This window comes from Ursus maritimus, unplaced genomic scaffold (assembly GCF_017311325.1).
Source record: "Ursus maritimus isolate PB19 unplaced genomic scaffold, ASM1731132v1 scaffold_9, whole genome shotgun sequence".
NCBI classification, from domain to species: Eukaryota; Metazoa; Chordata; class Mammalia; order Carnivora; family Ursidae; genus Ursus; species Ursus maritimus.
Window position 1 is genome coordinate 49784805 of NW_024427107.1, and position 18537 is coordinate 49803341.

Here is an 18537-nt window from a genome sequence, read left to right on the forward strand (position 1 = left end):
AGAGAAGGAGTCCAACTGAAGAGTGGGAAGATTATAGGAAAAGATACATTAATATTTATTTTGCATCTAATCCTTTAAAATATCATTTAAAAAAATATGTTAATGCCAAACTGTGTCATTGATTAACTTATAAATGTACATATATTAGAGATGAAAGCTCAAACATTTTTACTGATAAAATACACTATCAAAAGTTTTATAAAGTACGTAACCTGACCTATCATTGTGTGGAGCTTTCTCTTTGGAATAAAAGAAAAAAGCTATTCTTATTTTCTTCTCTGTATATTTGTTGTTTCTTTTTTATTTTTCTGTCTCTTTTTTGTTATTTGACTCTTAGATTGATTTGGCAATCAATGAAAACATCTTTTAACAGATCCAGAATTTAAAGACTCAGATCTAAAGTTTAATTCAGACATATCTCTATGCTGCAAACTCTGATTTGTTACCATGCGAATACATTCCCTTTCTTTTAGCTTGAGTGCAGTGCAGAAGGGAAGAGAAGAAAAGGGAAGAAAAGGAAGGAGAGAAGAAAGAAGGAAGGCAGGCAGGCTCACTATGTTATTGATCCTCCTCTTATTGCTGTTTACCACTAGAGAAGATGAGAAGTACCTGTCAGCATGGTTTAGGCAGGCTGCCAAGCAGGATCAGAAAAATAATCAATGGCAAGACAAGTACTATAGATTTCCACTCCCCCTGACCCTTGTAAAGATGAAACTCAGCAACTCATCTGTTTCTTACTTGTCAGTTGCAAAGACAATTGTAAACACTATAAGGATGAAAGAACAAAATGCTAAATGATAAGGTTTTAAGACTTCTTACATCTTCACTAACTATAATGTATTTTACACAAATTAGTGAATATCAACTGACTCATTACCTTTAGGATGATAGGGGACTATGATCGAGGGGTAGTGAAATATCACGTAAGAAATATAGTAAATACCATAAGTTTTTTCCCTGACACAAATTTTCCATGTATAATTGATAGAATCTAATTATTAAATACTGGTTTAATACTTATCATTTAACTTTGAGTCACAACTTTAAAAATATTTTTAAGGATAGAAAATGCTAGAACATATAAAAAGTTATTAATCTCTAAGAGCTAATGCTTTTTGTTCATAACCCCAACTTTACTAATAAGTGAACTATTAAGCTAACTGTATTAACTTCCGTATTATATTAAATGAATATACATAGAACATATGTTTTCAACCTCACAACTACATACATGAGGTTGTCACTCTGGAGCCAGTATTCAACACCTCCCTCAGCAGCTGACTCACTATCCAGCAAGATGTAGGCAACCCTGGTTGTCCTTTCAAAGCATTGGTGATCATACTTAGAATCTTGAGACCACACACACGAGTAAAAGTGAGGATGGCACCAAAAAAGGTGTTAACCAATTTGGTTTTAGAGAGGGATGATGAAGAACTCTCAATTCCGCTTTGAACATAGAGCTAGTGTTCATTTGTTTCTTGGTTAGACTTCTTCAGTCTTTTTATATCATCCAGTAGGTGGCCTCCTTATTAACCATGCTTATGAATATTCCCTTCCAGATCAAAGAATAGCAGATACCACAGTGGCCAAGACTCCTTGCTGAGTTCAGTAAAACAGACTTCAAATTTTAGTCGAGCACTTAAGCATCTGGAAAAAGGCAGTGTTTCTTAGTCTATTTTATGGCTAGGTGTGGCCATGTAACTAAATTCTGACAACATGACTAAATTCTGGCAGACGTTCTCTGTGGCAAATCTGGGAGGACTCTCCCAAATATCTCTTGCCTACTTTCTTATTTATGCCTTCTTCTATCATACTGCTTGGAATATCAACTCGGCCATATTGGATTATGAACAAAGATCCCACTTGAGCTGAACAGAACCTAGATCCCTGAGGACTTCACAGAGCAAAGCTGTCATGCTAATGCTAACCATGGTTTAGAGACCTCTAGACTTTTGACTGAGAGACAAAGAGACTTCTGTCCTCTTTAAACCACTGCTTTGTTTTTATTTTCGTTTCATCAATCACAGCTGAAGTGAATCCTATCTCATTTACCACACAAGATACAGCCCTTATGTTAGACCAGTAACTCATTCAGATTTTGACCAGTGCACTGATGATGCTCAGAGCTCTAATCCAAATGCCAGGACCACCCAGAAATCCATTCCCTACATGGAGTAAAAGGCATAGACTTTTTTTTTAAAAGGATTTTATTTATTTATTTGAGAGAGAGAGAGCACAAGAGAGCACGAGCAGGGGCAGGGGCAGAGGGAGAAGAAGACTCCCCGCTGAGCAGGGACCTTGAAGCAGGGCTCCATCCCAGGACCCTGAGATCAGGACCCAAGCTGAAGGCAATGCTTAACTGACAGAGCTACCCAGGTGCCCCAGGCATAGACATTTTTAAGGGTGATAGTACAACCTTACTTTAAAAGATTTCCTTAGCTGGAGTTATTCATTGTAAAAAAATAAATAGAGTTCACTTAGATATATAATACTCCTAGGGGTTCATTGACCATTGTAATCTCGACTGTTTGTCTAGAATAATATCATCTGACTTTGATCTGAGCTACAGAGAATTGTCCTTTTACAATGATATATGAGGAGACTTGATTACTAGATGCATTGACATTTTGGGAGGAAACAGTTTGCTGGCAGCGTGGCCTGGAGCTGCTCTGCTCCTGCCTGCACATGCACCCACCCAGGGCTGCTACAGAAAACTCACTGCAAAATGTCATCAGCAGAACATAGACTGATGAAAGGCTAATTGCCACTTGGAGAGGATAATCTGATTGCAAAGGCTATTGCATAATATACAGATTCAAAGTGAATAGCTTCCAAGTTTCCAAGGTGAGAAAAGGCTATAAATCCATTTGGGGAGTAAAATAAAGTGTAATATTCTGTCTTTATAACATATCTACTCTCCAAAGAACCTGAAAGAATTTCAAAGATACGCTAACATTCTCCAGACTATTCTAGAAACATACAAAAGGAGATCATCTGAATTTCTATTCACCATAAAGCCCTAAACCACTACCAGAATCCTTCTCTTGGCAAATAATCAGAACACCAATAGCCCAAGAAATGATTGAGGCTATCTGATATGACTCTTTTCTCTCCTCCTCAAATGTTATTTCTTGAGGGTTTATGCCCTCAAGAGCTCTATTCCTATGGGAAACTATAGCCCTCCCTGACTTCTCCAGGACATTGCTGTCTCACTCTTTTCCATTTCCTTACATATTTAAATTCTCCCTTTCCACTTCCTTCCTTAAAACTACAAAGAGCTTCAAATCTACCTCTTCAACTCCTCTAAGCTCCAAGCTTCCTCCCTTTACGGCAAAATTTCTCAAAAGAGCATCACTATTTGTTGCCTCTACTTCTCTCTCCCTTTCTATATCTTGGCTCCTGTAATCTGGGCACTGTCCCCATCTTGAATCAGTCTTCTTTATTAGGGTTCACTAATGTGCTAAATTAAATGGACTTTTCTTAGGTCTCATTCTGGTGACCACTGATGTCTCTAGTTGTCATTGGTTCTTTGCATCTCAAATCAATCTCTCCCTTCAGCTTATACTGACCCCTGCAGGGTCCCTCATTATTGGCCATTTCCTCCTTAAAATTCTTTCCTCCCTTGGCATCCTTTCAATCTGTAGTGGCCTAGTTCTTCTCTAATTTCTTTTGACTCCACTTTTTTGACATATTTTTATCCAACATTTAAATATAAATGCTTCCCAAAGTTTACACCTTAGCACATCATGTTTCTCCCTATGATCTGTCCCATCAAAACTACCATTTTGATAATTCTCATGATTAATTTCATGACAATAATTCTCAACTAAATTGTCTCAAGCCCTGAAACCTCTTTTAAGCTCCAAACTAGATATCCTCTACATCTTACATGGTTGTAGTATAAAGCATAAAAATCAGAGTATTTCAAACAAAACACATTGTTTTAGGTAAAAATCCTATCTCTCCTCCTTCCTTCAATGTTTCTCTTCCCAATTAATGACCACATCATCATTCTGATTTTTAAGATTTATTGTACAAGTGTTATTGTCTACCCCTTTAACTCATGACCTATTCCCAGCCCTGTAACCATTGACTTAATTCTAAATAAGCACAAGGAATTCTCACATGCTATTGCAGAGGCAAAGATCAGATAGAGGCTTCCTGAGGATGCCTACAAATTGATGCCAGCCCTTACAACTCTGCCTACACAATGACTCTTGTGTTCATTTGCTTATTTTCATTCTCATGGATTCCAGTTCAAGCCCATATAACTCTTCCATTGTCCATTGTTACAGCCTCACCAGAGGTCTCCCTCCCTCCATTTTCCTCTCATATCCAAATAGCCCTCTACATTGTTTCCATAGTTACCAATTCTAAAAGAAATCCAATCCAGATATTTGTATGGTTAAAAAAAAAAAAAAGGAAAAAGAATAAAAGCTCTTATTGCCTCTCCACTGCACCCAAAACAAAATCCATGCTCCTCCTTGAACTTAAATTTCAACACAATTTACTTGTATGCTCAACAAAGATTATTGAGTATATACATGCCTAGGTACATGCTAGGTATTGGGGGTACACAGTCCATGCCCATAGTTGTAGATTTAGCATCACAGGACCAAAAGTGATTTTAAACACAGCATACCAAAAAAACCAGGACACTTACAGAGTAATGTTTTTTTAAGTCAAGCAGTTGACAATAATTCAAAAGTAATTCCAGTCTTTACATGCTCTTCTTGAAAAACATTACCAGAAATTCAATTTATATCCCATAGCAAAACTCTACAAAAAATATTTCCTCTCATGTCCACTAAAATTCCTCCTTTCTCTACAAATGCTTTACAGCTTATTTTATTAACTCTTTAAAATGCATCCCCATTATAACCAGGTAGATTTTCAGTTTTTTTCTCTGGCTTCAAATTTTGTTGTTATTAATCAATTACAAGGATTCTTCATCATGAAAGCAAACCTAGGAACTGACCCTTTCTGCAGCCTTTCTAGTTCTGCCTGTCTCTGCCTTTTACCAAAATTATTCCCACAAAAACCTCAGTAAAAAGGTTGGCAAAGAAAGAACCCTACTTGAACTGAAAAAAAAAAAAACACTGGGAAGACAACTTGGGAATGTTCACATACTAAAAAATGAATCTTCAAATAAAACAAATACAAACGATTTTCCTTGCCAAAGTTATCAGTACTGGGAGGGTGAAGAAGTCGGTTATACCAGGTGGCGATGGCTCCCCTGAGTAGGGTATACCTGAGTTGAATGCATAACAATGAGTTAATCTGTGGAGAGAAAGTTCAGAGCATCATGCTTGAGGTAGTTAACAACAGGTCAGACATGGAAGTCAAACAATGGCAGGACCTTCGCCACAAGGCTGAGAACACGGAACAAAGTTCCAGACCTAGACCCACAGACTAACATAAAAAAGAGAAAGCAGACCTTACGTAGATGATCAGAATTTGGTAAAAAAGACCAAGAAAGTAGCCTGTGTGTGGGGTGTGTGTGTGTGTCTGTCTGTCTGTCTGTCTGTCTTTTTAGATGCAGGAAGAGTGAGAAAAGGAGTAGTGATAGAGAGGGGCACATAGAAGCTACACATGTGTGCATAGTAACCCCAGAGAGCTGAAGATTTTAGATGTATCAGGTAATTAAGGGGTCCTATGGTTCCGACTATTTCCTGGATTCCAGATACTGGTGGCTCATACGTGGGAGCCCTTCAAGGAATACTGGGATGCCAGTACCATTGGGGTACTTTCTTCTGGAGAAGGGATGGACCCCAAAATTCAATTGAAGATGTAATCTGTTTCCTAATATTTGCAAATGAAGTCAGAGTTGAGTTCCAAGGACAAGAAGGAGCAGGGAAAACAATGGGTTGATATCTCCTACCTTTCCAGCATTATTTCTCATTGCCTATTCTTACTTTCTTCTACATTTTTGGTATGTCTCTTAGAGACACAAAATTGCCTGATATATAATCATAAGTCTTTGCTCACAATACATCATTGTCATTAGTAGAGTGAACCTACTTTATCTTTGTTATTTTGTGAATTTGATTCTTTATTTTATAGTATATAAGTATCCATAAAACCACTAGCCAAGGGGCGCCTGGGTGGTGCAGTCATTAAGCGTCTGCCTTCAGCTCAGGCGTGATCCTGGCGTTCTGGGATCGAGCCCCACATCAGGCTCCTTTGCTAGGAGCCTGCTTCTTCCTCTCCCACTCCCCCTGCTTGTGTTCCCTCTCTCGCTGGCTGTCTCTCTCTGTCAAATAAATAAATAAAATCTTAAAAAAAAAACCCCACTGGCCAAACCGATAATCAAATGTAACCCTTAGCATCTACCTATTTTCTTCTCCCCCATCTTCCTCCAAGTGGTAAATACTATACTGACTGTTTCTCATTCTGTTGGGTGTGTGTGTGTGTGTGTGTGTGTGTGTGTGTGTGTATTTGGCAATATATTGTTTGATGTTACCTGTTCCTCATTTCTTTAAAAAGGTATAATATTGTGAGAAGGCCTCAATGGCTTGCTTTTATTATTCAGTAGTCATTTCAAAATTTGTCTGTGCTGTTGTGTTTAGCTGTAGATCATTTATTTTCATGGCTATATACAAATTCACGGTGTACATGGACTATTCAAGTCTCCTTTCAGACCACTCCCTGAACACACAAATATCCAGCCTCTTTGCTTTGGCTAAACCAATCCTCTGTCTTTTCTCCAAGACCACAAGATAACAAAAATGTTGGAGTTAGCAGACAAGGACATTAAAACAGCTGTTAAAGTAAAAGCATGAGTGAACTTATGAGAAATCAGAACAGATAAATGAAACTATAAAAACAAGATGGAAATTTTAGAACTAAAAAGCAATGTCTGAGATGAAAAATTCATGGATGGATACAAGAACAGATTGGACACTGGAAAAGAATGGATTAAAAGGAAAAATGAGACCAAGCCCTGTGACCTGTGGAATATTAACGAACTCCATAATATATGTATGTATGTGTGTGTATGCAATATGAATCCCAGGACAAGAGAAGAGAGAAGTAGACAGAAAAAAAAAAAAAGGAAAGAAAGAAAAGAAAGAAGAAAGAAAGAAAGAAAGAAAGAAAGATAGAAAGAAAGAAAGAAAGAAAAAGAAGAAATAATGACCAAATTTGACCAAAAAAAATATATACAGAAGTCCACAGATCCAAGAAGATTAAAAATCCCAAGTAGGGTAAACCCCAATGGGTAGGGGTTAATGCGAATGATTAGTTACTCTACAATGGGCAACATAAGGTAGGAGCTCAGAATGTGGTCTTCAGAGAGAGATTTCTTGGGTTAAATCTCAGCTCTTTCATTTACTAGTTGTGCAAACTTGAGCAAGTTACTTAACTCCCCTCTACCTCACTTTCTTCATATGTAAGGACAGGAACAGGAACTGGTTTTTAATATTATTGTGAACATTATAGGAATTTAATACATAAAAAGCATTTAAAGGATATCCTTGCATTTTCCAAGCTCTCAAAATTCTGATTTTTAAATAAAAGCGGAAGCTTTGATTAAGAAGAAGGAGGGGTACCTGGGTGGCTTAGTCAGTTAAGCGTTTGCCTTTGGCTCAGGTCATGATCCCAGGGTCCTGGGATCCAGCCCCACATTGGGCTCCTTGCTCAGCGGGGAGCCTGTTTCTCCCTCCCTGCTCCCCCTGCTTGTGCTCTCTTGCTGTCTGTCAAATAAATAAATAAAATCTTCAAAAAAAAAAAGGGGGGGGGGAAGAATACAGAAAGGAATAAGCATTTATGAAGATGATGTACACAATTTTGAATTATATATAAATGAAGTAATTTTACCCTTTATAAGTTTCTGTTTTCTTTATCCATGCCTATGCTTCCATATCTTAAAACTCAACAAATCTAAGAGGGTAAATACTACATTAAGTGTGATGACATTTCTAGATGTTCAAAATGCCAGTGTTATTGATATTAAATATGCTAGTCATAACTATACATTTTTTGCATAGCATATTTCTCTAAAATGTGCAAAACATTCATGACATGAAAATTGGATCTTAATAATATGGGTACTTTTCTTCAATCCAGATGTCATTTTAATCTCTAGAAGAAGATTTCTTTATATATAAAAGCATCCAAGTAATAGATTCTCTATAATTTAACAGACACAAAATAAGTATATTTATCCTTCTTTAAAACAATCTATATTATTACCCACCAGGGAAGTATTTTCTCACTATTGTAGTTTAATTTTAGAATAGTCGCTAACTCAAATTAGCAATACAATTGCAGATAATCTAAGTTGACTTTGAAGTTAGTGTGCCAGTTGCAATTTTTAAAAAAATCATTGACCTAACTAGAAATTAACTTAATTCTATAATAAAGACTCCAGTTACCTTTTCCAAAATCATGATTCACTGAAGAGTTTTATTTATTTAAAAAAAAATATTCAGTTATGGACATATAAGGACGACTTTTATTCATTCTTTCAATGAATATTTATTGAGGGTCTGCTATGTGCTTGAGACACGTAGTGAACAAAATTCACAAAAACATTCCTTATCCCTTTAAAACTTATATTCTCAATGTTCTCAATTGACAGGTCACTTCTGTGCCCCTAAACAACACAATATGAGAAAGACTTCATAGCATTTCCTGATTAATTTCTGGGAAAATAATTTTCCTGCCTCCCTTCCAACTCCCTAATCACCCCTATTCCTCATGTGCTGCTCTTCCTTCTCCACACATAACTTAATTATAAATGTTCCCCAAAACTCTCAGATCAGCATTCTTTCCCCAAGTGAATTCTCTAAATTCATTTTTTCCCACTCCCCTTTGATTCACTTTGTTCATAGTTTTAGTGATCTTCTCTATCCTGATAATAGATTGATGGCATGATAAGAATATTGAATTCAGTTGATGGTCAAAAAGTCTGGGAACAAGTTCTAACTCTTACACTAAATTGCTTTGTGACTTTGGGCATGTTATTTAAGCTTTTAAGGCTCAATTTCATAATCTGTAAAATGAGAAGTTTGTACCAGATGCTGTCTAAGATCCCTTGAAGCAATGAAATGCTGTTATTCTCTGATTCTCAAATATAAATCTTCATTACGAATCTGTCATTCATGGTCTCTTCCTACAATCCCAGTAGTCCTTAGGGTATTTTAATTTGGATATCCCATAGCCTAAAATTTATTATCTAAAAACTCAAGTTTAGATAATGAATTAGCTCCTCTCCAAATTTTCTTTACTTCCAAATTAATAATGTCTTTCTTGAATAGCATATGAATGAACAACAGGCAATATTGATTAGTAGGAGAGCACCAGTTTAATGTCATAAGACAAGCTCTGCCCCAAAACAGAGTAGCTCCTCTTTAGCAAAGGAAATACAATTTGGGGAAGTTTCTAGGGTGGAGAGAGAGCTTTGCAGGCAACTTTCGGATCAATTTTTAAATTTTTTCCTTTTTAAAGTTCATACAGGTGGATAAAACTTTCCGACTGTACAAAGCATTTTCAGAAAACATTTTCAGGCTGTGAGAGCACTCAAAGAGAATTTCACAAGAAAATTGCAATTTGGGCTCCATTACACTCCAGTAGGTAATTACTTTTAAACAAGCAAATGTGTGCATTCCTCTGTGCGTAGTGTATTTGTGATTTCCTCTTTATCATTGGTTATGCTGTTCCCCATCGGGAATGGTGTCCCCACTTTCTTCTGCTTCAAGAGAAGCAGTATTAATTTGTAGTTGAGCTTTAAGGATATGGGCATTGTAGTCAGAAAGTTCTGGGTTTATTCCACCTTTACTAGCTGCATGGCCTTGAGCAAGTTACGTCAACCTCCCAATCTTACTTTCTCCAACAGAAACACTTAATACTGAGGCTGCATATGTTAATTATATATAAATTTTCATTGCTATCATTATTTACACCGTATTCCAATTCTAACTCATTCACTGTGTTCTTTTGAACCCACAATAAATTGCCTTTCCCTCTTCTCCACTCTGATCTGGCTAATCAATTTGTTAAAAAAGACTACTCACCCATCTCTAAATCAACCCAAAACTTTGATGGTATTTATGAAAATTTGTTATTTCTTTCCAGTCAGTGTCAGATTTAAGAAGAAAATATTACCAGAATTCTACCCCGGGAGGGAAATGTTGATGTAGTTTCTGGATTTGCTTTCACGGGTAGATGAAGAATGACCTCCATTTCTGGAAAGGCCCTATTCCCTTTCTCTGCTCCACTTCTTTTTTCCTTGTCATTCTTGATGCCATTGAAACTGAGAGAAGTAAAATAGGAGGTAATGCAAGTCATTTTTGTTATCAGAGGACTGGTCCCCTGAGTCCATGTATGGGAAAGCAGAGGCTGAAGTACCAGGAGAGAGCTGGAGGAGAGTGAACCATAAAGCAGAGAAGGATGTGCTTCCTGAGTCCCTCTTTCTAGTTTGGTGCATTTATTTCTAAAGAAAACTAAACTTAACAAAGATCTTAGAACACCTGAGGGCATTCACTTGAAACATGTTTAATGAAACAAAAGAAAAACCCAGGTTTGCAACCAAATGCCAGCTAACACTTAACCTTTTGTAAATGGCTCCCCAAATCTTGGCTTCCAGTCTGAGCTACATCAATAGCAAAATGTCTGTGAGGGTAAAAATAGATTCATCAAGCCACCTTAATACCAGAAATAAATCTTTTCTGTTATCTGGGATGCAGGGAAAGGAATGGAGACAGAAGAACAAAACACATTGCTGTTATTCTATAGTTCACAAAACAACTTTCATCTGGAAATAGTCCTTGACTGTTCACAGGTGCCTCCTATACAAATTTATGAAAAGAAATACTTTTAAAAAAAATCCTGATATTTTTTGTAACTCAAATCCTAGACCTGGTAAATAGGGTGCCCCCAAACAACTGAACAGCTGGATCTGACATTTGTTTCATAATCTTATAACATGTGGCAGACCCTCACCACTGTTTGGTGTGGCAATATCACTTCTAAAGAGGATTACGGGTAGGCATTGTCTTATAATTCTTAGTTTGCACTGGACTTGATGTAGGCAGGTAAATAAATAGTTCTGCTAAAACATGCCATAACAATGTAAAAGTGTTATGCTTCTTGTACCTGGAGTGCTGTAACATTTTTCTTCTTTTCTGAAATAAACACTATTAGCCAGCCCAGCAGAGATGCAAACAAAATTAACCTAATACTTCACAAACATTTGCTGTCTATAAATGGAAACAGTAAAACTTACCACCCATTTTTTTGTACATGCAGTTGCTTTTCCTGCAGTGGGCTTGGTGAGAATCTTTGCCAGTCTTTATCTGTAAGTTGGTTAAGATATTCACTGGTATGAGAAGTATATTTTCTGTGGCATGGCCTCTCCTTGCTGATGGTCCTCATTTAATCAGACAGGATATGACCAATAAAACAAGTGGAATGTTACCCTTTCACAAGGGCATACAGCAAGATCCCAAGAGTACCATAAAAAGAATAAGAATAGCTAACATGCGGTACATGAGATGGTCATCAGTGTGTATAAATGAATCACTTACTCAGCAACACTACATCTTTGAATAGAAGTGATGAGCGTGAACATCCCTCCCTTGTTCTTAACATTAGAAAGAGTTCACTATTTCATTATTAGGTATTATGTTAGTTGTAGGGTTTTGTAGACACTCTTCATTAGGTTGAAGTTCTTTTCTATTCTTTTTTCCTGAGAGTTTTGGAGTTCATAAGTGGGTATTGGATTTTGTCAAATGCTTCATCTACATTTATTTAGATGACCATATGGTTTTTCTTCCTGATTCTATTAATAATGTAAATTAAATTGTCTGATTTTCTAATGTTAAATCAAGTTTACATTTCTGTGTTCATTCACTTATTCTCAAACAGTCTAGCTAGAGATTAATCAATTTTGTTCATCTTTTTAAAATGTGTTATTGACTTTCTGTTTCATTGGCTTTTTGCTCTTATTTTTGTTAGTTCCTTCTAGCTATTTGCATTTATTCTGCTCTCCTTTGTTGGCTTCTTTTTTTTAAAGATTTATTTATTTTAGAGAGAGAAAGAATGTGAACGCGTGGGGGGGGAGGGGCAGAGAGAGACTCTTCAGGCAGACTCCCTGCTGAGCATGGAACCCAATGCGGGGCTCTATCTCACCACCCATGAGATCGTGACCTGAGCTGAAACCAAGAGTCAGGTGCTTAAATGAGTGAGCCACTCAGGTACCTCTTTGCTGGCTTCTTAATATGGAAGCTGAAGTCATTGATTTTCTTCCTTTCTTCTTTTCTAATGTAAGCATTTAAGTCCATAAATTTTTCTCTAAGCATTGCTTTAGCTGTATCCACCGATGTTGATATACTGTATTTTCTTTGTCACTCAGTTCAAACTATATTCTCGTTACTCGTGATTTCTTCTTTCACAATGGATTATTTAGTAATACGTTATTTAATTTCCTATTTTGTGATTTTCTAGTTATACTATTGCTACTGATACATTCTTTCCTTCTCTCAGAAAAAAAAGGCCCAGAATGATTCAGTCTCTTAAAATTTATTGTAAATCATTTTATTGGCCAATATACGATCTATCTTTATACCATTTGCACTTTTTAAAAAGGTGTCTTGTTTTGTAGTTGTTGGGTATAGTGGTATGTAAAAATCAATTAGGTCAAGGTAGTTGGTAGCATTGGCTGGATCAATGTTGTCACTACTAATCTTTTCTCTAGTTATTCTATCAGTTGCTGAAAGAGTAATTGAAAATCTCCCAATCTGGGGTGCCTAAATAGTTCACTTGGTTAAGCGTCGGACTCCTGATTTCAGCTCGGGTCATGATCTCAGGCTTGTGAGATCCAGTCCCATATCAGGCTCTGCACTCAGTGCGGAGTCTGCTTGAAGATTCTCTCCCTCTGCACACCCCCCACCATCCCTGTCTCTCTCTAAAATAAATAAATAGATCTTTAAAAAAAAACCTCTAAATCTGATTATGGAATTGTTATTTTTTCCTTTTAATTATATAGTGTATTTTGAAGAAACTGAAAACTTTTAAAAAACATTTACACCCTGCTGTAGCTTCTGTATTATCGCATATGCATGTTTGTTGTACATGCTTTTTTTGTTGTACATATTTTGTTATACACAAAGTTTACAAAACATTTCTTTTTTTAGAGAGAGAGGGAGGGGTGGGGGAGGGGTAGAGGGAGAGAATCTAAAGGAGACTCCCTGCTGAGCAGGGAGCCCATCCTGGGGCTGGACCTCCCCACCCTGAGATCACGACCTGAGCTGAAATCAAGAGTCCGATGCTCAACCAACCAAGCCACCTAGGCGCTCCCCCCAAGACATTTCAATTAATGTTTTATATAGTCAATATTCATTTATATTTATACACAAATACACACTTTTCGAATTTCTGTTTTTCTGTCTGAAATGATTTTCCTTCCGATTAACAATTTCTCTTCAGAATATTGCTTTTTATAAGTTTTGTACTGTTTCTAATGCAAGCCTTCTGGTGACAAATTAGTTGGTTTAGCTTGTCTGAAAGCATGTACCACTTTGACCTTCCTTTCTGAGAACTATTTTCACTGGATATGGAATCTTGGGTTGGCAGCTGCTTTCACTTAGTACTACAGATGCTTCTGGCACATGCTGCTATCCTCCTACTTGGAAGTACAGGTACTATTTTAAATAGGTGGGAAAAACTCTCTGAGGAGACAAAATTTAAGTCATTTCCTGAATGCAGTCAGTTCTGGAATATTTCTGAAAAAAGCATTCCAGAAAGACAGAATAGTAAATTCAGAGATTCTAAGGTAGAAACACATTTTTTTTTAATGTTTAAGAAACTGTCAGGGAAAAAAATTAAAATGCCTGCATGTCTGGACTAAAAGAAACATGAACAAACATAAAAGAAAAAACTGGAAAACTATCTTTGGTCCAAATCACATAGGACCTTGCAAGCTGAGATAAAGTATCTGAATTTTAATCTAGTTATAATTGGAAATCTTTGGAATGTTTTAAGAAGTGATATAACTTGATCAGAATTATTATTTTTAAATCACTTATTTCATTTGTCTTTGTAGCCATGCCGTGTAATTCTCACAAATCCTAGAAAATTTCATGTTGGAAGTACTATCCTTATCTCCAACTTAAAGATAAGGGAAGTGAGGCTGAGAGTCAATCTAATGACTTCTCCAAAGTCACATAGTCAATAAGTGATGGAGCTTAAATATTTATCTATGTATCTCTATCTCCAAAACTGCCTATAATTACAGTTTGTATTGAATTTTGCTTGAAACTTTCTCACAGATCCATAGTACTAGCCACCACATACAAGTGTAAGGTTCTTCTTTTTTTTTTAATGGTTATTTTTGAAGGCGTTTCTAAGAGTGATAAGCTTAAATAAAGCTCTTTTCTATTTGAGTTTATGAACCTTGCTATTATGCATGTAAAAAGATTTTTCAGTAGACATGGAATCCAGTCCTACTTTCTTTAGGAGAAAACCTAAAATAGTTAAAAAAAAAAAACTTCATTATATCTCAATAACTTTGCCACCTGTTCTCCTATTTAAGCAGCCTTTCTACAGATAGATCCAAACACAGTCGGAAAGCAACTTGGAAGTACTGAATTAATTTAAAATTTTCCCCAGAAGCTTGCTTTCCAAACCACCTGATTCCCTTTATGTAGCTATGAAATTTGAAAAAAAAGAAAAAAAATAGACAAAAATCTGAAACTTTCACCCAACACTAAAAGTTTCATAATAATACACTCACCTAGAATATGCCATAAGTAAACAACAGAAAAAGGAAACACTTTCACATCTACAGTTATCAAGTTCGGTGCCCTGAAGCTGGTTGACAAAAGTTGCTTTTCAGAAAAGAAAAAAAGAGCTAGGACCACCCACTTCCCCTTCCCACTTCATTCCCAAGTGAGAGGAAGGCCTCCTTCCCTGACTCCAGGAATAGAGACTGAAATATGTGTATCTTAAATAATCCAATTTCAATTTGGAAAAATAAAAAAGAAGAAGAAGAAAGAAAAACAAGAAGCAGTGACAACCCAGATAAAAATATTTCTTATTTTAAATATATGAAATAAGAAAACATAAATGCAGAGAGTTGAAATGCCAAAAAAAGAAAAAGAAAACAAAAAGTCTATTTCCTAGTCTAGACCAAACCTGAGAATTGAATTTTTCATGTTATTCCCTTTGATCTTCCATAACCTAACCAGTCTAGTTAATTTTTATCCACTCCCCAAGTAGCCAATCTAACTGTAACTGGTATCATTTAGAAGAGAGTATATGGCTTTCTATGAGTGCCGTATTTATTCTCTTGATCTCAGAAAATGTATACATTGATGCTGAAGTGTCTCAAGTCACAAACAGTAGGAATGATTGGAGGCATAGAATTGGAGACAGCTCATAACCATTGGTTGCCCAAGAAGAAAATAAACATCTAATCTGAGATATTTGAAGTGTCCCAGAGAATGAAAGCAAGGCTTCTATTTAGCAATTAATCTGAGCTAATTAATAGATATGCAAAGCAGAATTAGGAAAAGTACCCCCTTCCAAGGAGAAATTGCTAGGGCAAGAGGGAACCACCTACTGTTAGATCTCGTATTAAAAGTTCATGAGCTATATCATGGATGAAAACAACAGGGAGAGAGCTTCTGGCTCCTTAGAAAAAATTTCATACAGTGCAGAACCATTGAAAGATGAAACAGGTTGCCTCAGAAGATCATGAGTTCTCTGTCATTCTGAATTGCTGCAATTCTATAATAATACATCCAGTGGGAATATAGCAAGGTTTTAAAATATGTGTGTATAAAATGATTCTATCTAGAGAACGGATCAAGAGAAGGGATAAGTGAATAAAGCAAAGAGAAAAGCATTGATGTTTCTTTTGTGGCAATTAAAAATAGGAATGATACATCATTTGTCATCTATTAAACTATCACAAATTAAGAACAATGATATCACCCAGGGTAAGCAAGCATGTGAGGAAAGAGGTGTTCTCATACACTGGGGTAAGAAAGCAAATCAGCACCATCTTTTGGGGCACAATTAATGAAATTAAAAATAATCCTTTTATTAAATAAATTCACAGCTAGGAATCTATCATACAGAAATATTTTCAGTACTATTTATGCACATATGTAAAAATGTTTATTTCTGAAAAAAGAAAAAAGATAGAAAATTGGAGAATATAAGTGGTCATCAAGAGAGGACAAATTAAGTGAATTATGATTTATATTACAGAATATTTTGTAGTCATTAAAAAGAATGAGATATTTCTATTCTAACAAGGAACAATTTCAAAGCTTATGTTCTTCTGGGAAGAAATGAATACATAGTCTGAATCTATTTTAGTTTGGTAACAACAACAAAGCTACTATATATGGTTGGATTAACACTGAGAAAACTTCCTGAAGAATCCATACCACACTCTCAAGAGAGAAGAGGAGATTAAGGACGAGATTCTCACTTCTTACTGTGGATACCTCAGAATTGTTTAAATTATTTTTAAAAAACATTTACAACTCTTGTAACTTTTTTGGAAATCCATCACGATTTTAAAACTTCATCTTTTTTGTAGCAAGTATTTCCTAATTGATAATCCCCAAGACTCCTGCAAATTGTCAGATTAAGGGACTTTATTCATCCTTAAAAAACCTGACATCCCCTTGGACCAAAAAGCAATAATGAGAAGACCAAAAAAAAAAAAAATTCTTGTAAGAAGACACCTTAAATAAGGTGATTTTTTATTATATTCTATTCCTTTCTTTATAGCTTGTCACATCATTGCTTTATCATTTTAATAAATGCACCCCTAAACATAAAAATGAAGAAAACAGAGAAAAATGGGATTCAAGCCTAACCTTAATTAATAGTGATTTATGTAATCAATGTGGTGTCGAGTGAGTCTTGTAGAGGAGACCTGGGAGAGAATCTTCCCAAAGTAGTAAACATCACCATGGGGTTCCACATGCATTTCCATTACTTCCCTAGCCTCCGTTGTTGCACATCAAAAGCATTTAGGTCAATCATGCCAGCTTCCCTTGGTGACTCACAAGAGATTATATAAATTGTTGGTTATGCTGCAGAACTGTGCAAATGCCTGCCTAAAATAAAATTTATTTAAGGGAATAGGATTTTGGGTTGTTTTTCCAACTTCTTCATAATTTGAATTTGGCTTTAAAATATAGCATGAAAGGAAAAGGAAGCCATACATGATCTTATTAAAGATTTAATAGCAGATTAGACTTTCCTAATTTTCTGTGGTTACATCTTAAAACTTCAAGTACAATGTAACATCAATGAGGTTTATTCGCCACGACAGTGTGATGCCACGTTACAATGATGTCAGTCTCATTGGTATCAATCTCTCATTGTTTTCTCTCTGAAGAAGGACTCAGAATCAACAATCCCTTGCTCACCAATTTTTGGCCCAGGAGAACTATTGTACTTTCGCGTTACAAATGTCACCAGGGCAAGCCTGAGATGAGTAGTGTTAATTCCACAGTAGAAATAAAATTAGATACTTTTGTTATCAAATCTCTGAAGAAGAGTGTTTTGCTGAATGATGAGAACATGAATTATCTGAATTAATTATTTCTACTTCTCATCTGCTCCTGCTCTGGAATCCGACCATATTTCTGAACCAGTTTTTCACATTCTCTGTACACCTTTTCGCCACAGTACCATCAGTAAAACCTCAACATAAAACCCCCTGAGTCAAGGCCATTCCCTTGTAATGAGAACTCTAACAGCGGGGGCATGTGCAGACTAGAAGCTCACCACAGGTTCCCAGTGAAGACAGTGGAATGCCTTGGAGTCTGCTCTGCTCTGATACAGCAGTCGTTTCTGATATTATTGTCTAGGATTTTGCCTTTTGAATTCTGTCTTTGGGGCCAGTCTTCCCTATTCTCAATTCCATCCTGTGGTCCAGCTTCTATCAGTTTCTCTCCCTTACACAAAAAGTACCCCTTCTCCTAGAGTTTTTGTGAGTTTTCCTCATTACCCCTTTCCCTCTTCCTTATTTGAGGATATAATTAAATTGCTCAGTGCACTGGCCTCATTTCCTGAAAGGCATTGTTCAGACAATTTTCTCTACATTAAAACAAGTTGTTAGCACAGATATTTTCTTCTTGTTCACACTGTTACTGAGACGCAAGTTCAGCTGATAGCTGTTTGAGAGCTAATACTCATGAGATAAGTGTTGGTTGGAAAGGAGAGGTTGCTTTACTCAGGAGGCTGGCAACCTGGGGAGATGGTGGGCTGATGTCTAAAGACCATCTCCCAGGTTCTGAGTTAAGGAGCAGGTCTTTTAAAGGGGAAGTTCAGGGTAGGAGATTATATACATATTGATGAAAGGGGCAGGAAAACTTACTATTCATGAGAAAAAATAGAACACGTGCATTGAGCAAATACATACATATACATACATACATATATATATATATATATATATATAGAGAGAGAGAGAGAGAGAGAGAGTATACATCCCATCTTGATTTTGGGGTGGAGATTTAACATCAGAATGAGGCAAAAATTAGCCCCCGACATCAGGAGGTTATTTTA

The 18537-nt window shown here is 36.3% G+C and overlaps 1 protein-coding gene across 1 annotated transcript in view; it reads left to right on the forward strand.

The window, feature by feature from the left end:
- LOC121101654 (oxidation resistance protein 1-like) overlaps positions 1–18537 on the forward strand; it is a 485929-nt gene that overhangs the window by 154823 nt on the left and 312569 nt on the right. The gene's annotated exons all lie outside the window — the stretch shown is intronic.